The sequence below is a fragment of the Lepisosteus oculatus genome, unplaced genomic scaffold, assembly GCF_040954835.1.
Source record: "Lepisosteus oculatus isolate fLepOcu1 unplaced genomic scaffold, fLepOcu1.hap2 HAP2_SCAFFOLD_61, whole genome shotgun sequence".
NCBI lineage: Eukaryota > Metazoa > Chordata > Actinopteri > Semionotiformes > Lepisosteidae > Lepisosteus > Lepisosteus oculatus.
The window spans coordinates 773,744-776,012 of record NW_027168160.1 but is presented as its reverse complement, the minus strand read 5'-3'; the positions used below and the strand labels follow the sequence as shown (position 1 = coordinate 776,012).

The 2,269-nt window shown below is 37.2% G+C and overlaps 1 long non-coding RNA gene across 1 annotated transcript; it reads left to right on the top strand.

The window, feature by feature from the left end:
* Nucleotides 1-243: 243 nt before the first annotated feature.
* On the top strand, nucleotides 244-1,157 carry LOC138231802 (uncharacterized). The gene is made up of 3 exons (XR_011186801.1): nucleotides 244-307; nucleotides 719-815; nucleotides 1,027-1,157. It is a non-coding gene; the product is annotated as an uncharacterized lncRNA (long non-coding RNA).
* The last annotated feature ends 1,112 nt before the right edge of the window (nucleotides 1,158-2,269 follow it).

Here is a 2,269-nt window from a genome sequence, read left to right as displayed (position 1 = left end):
CATCTAGTTCTATCCCAGGGAAGAGGGCTGTTGCCTACACAGACGACAAGACACAAAACGCTCAACTGTGCAAAACACGCATAAGGACATCAGTCAGGAGGAACAAGGTAAAGTGTTTTTTCTTCTTCACCATGGTCATGTAGTTTCACTCCAAGCACTGTCATATGAAATAACTGTGGAAACGACCTCCCCAACATTTTGGGTTGTTGCATTTTGCTTCAATGAATTTTAACCTTTTCTTTTAGACATTAAGAGGAAGGACACATTCACCCTTGGTAGAGATTCAGTTGTTCTATGAGATGTCAAGGTGAGAATTAACCACTTCAGGGATAAGTCAATCCACATAACTGAAAAAGGGGCAATGAACAGGATATGGGGATTTTGCTAGTTATAAAGTACAATAATCATCATTACATGATCTAAGACTACTGAAGTATAAGCTGTGTCCCTGACTGATTAATTAGCAAATTCATCCTTGTAGAGTGCAGCTACTATCTATTCAGTGGCATTTCCTTAAAACAATTGTATTCCCACATTCTGAATATGGAGTGAGATCATGTAGAGAATGTTGGACTTGTAATAACTAATTGAAGGATAATAATAATCAACGAAAGTGCTTAAAAGTATCAACGAATGCCTTCAAAGTACTTGACACGTACTTTGCTTTCAAAAGTGAAACATAATTAATGCTTACGTAAGATTTCTCTTGACTTCTCAGGAGTATACTAACTCCAAGGACAAGTAACATCACAAACCATTATTTAAGTGCTGATGTTGGAGCTGCAATACTACTACCAAGACAAAAAATGATACAGGTAACACTGCTTTCAGATTTCTAAGAATTGCTAAAATAGTATGTTTACAGAGCATTCAGAGTTGAGAATATGACAAGTTCCTACCATCTCAAACACTGCCAATCTAGAACAAAAAGAAAGCACTTGAACGCCTGCAGTAATCGAACACAAACCAGAACATATCAGTGCATGACAAGGAAATGTAGTCACAAAATGATTCTACCCTTTCAAGTCCCAAAAAGGACCGAGGAACTTACCGGAGGCGATACCTGGATTTCAAACAGAGTACAATGTAGCCACTGTAGGGCAGAAGATCACAGAGAGCTCTTCTCAGATTGCTCAGAGTCAGCCCCAGCACCCTGTCCTGACTGAAGCAGACAAAGTGGTCAAACAGGTAGGTAGAAATGAGTATGGAACAGAGAGTATGGTTATTCTTGCATTGTTTTGTTCGTCTGTCAAAGAAAAGAGTGCTTCTGACTTTTGTCAATGTTCATCTTTATTTTAGGAGAAGAACAAACGGTGGTATCACACTTTGCTCAAGTGTATGATACCATGTGTGTACAGCAGACATCACCAAAGGAACAGGAGACACCTGAGTAGAGAACAAGAATATGAAAAGACTGATGAAAAAAAGCACCAGGAGAAATCCATTGAATATGCACAATCTCGTCCAGTATTTCAATTAAAAGTTTCAGTGTTGTTTTTAGTGTCGTCGTATTGCATACATTTAAAACAATGTGTCTTGTTTAATGAACAATTTGATTTACTTTAGTCAAAAGTGTTGTTTACTGTAGTCCTAGCATGGATGCAATTGTTAGAAAAAACGTGAATGAAAAACTGAATGTTTCATACAATATGGGTTTGTGTTAACCCACACACCTAAGTGAAATGTTTGATTACGTTTACAAGACATAACACATAGTTCAGTTGAGTGTGAAAGGGAACAACAGAGAAAGTCACAAACAAAACATTTGTGAAGGACTTGATGAATGTTTTTTCTTTAGAAATGACAAAAAATAAAGAATTTTTCAACAAGATATCTTTCTATAGCGAGTTTCATTTGAGATAGTCTTTTCTTAGAAGTGCAAGAGTGGTATTCCCTACAACTTATTCCCCAATTTGATCATTCTCAGAAATTAGGAGACGGAAACCACACCTACTGTAATATTAGACCTTGTAACAAGGCAACTAGGTTTCAATGGCTTAAAAGGTGCAGAAAGAGGCTCATGTAATGACCTCCAGTGTCCCACAGGTTTCCCAAATCATTTCTTAGAGTATGGAAAAAGAGGAAATAAAGTGTCTACAGAAAGCGTATACCCCCTTGAACTTTGTTCAGTTTGTTGCGCCAGTGCCAGAGTTTCATGCAATTAAATGAGGACCTCTTTCTCACACCACATATGTTATACTTTCAAAGGGAAAAAAGGAAATATTACAATTGTATACATTTTCACCCACATGTTAATATTTGGTAGAAG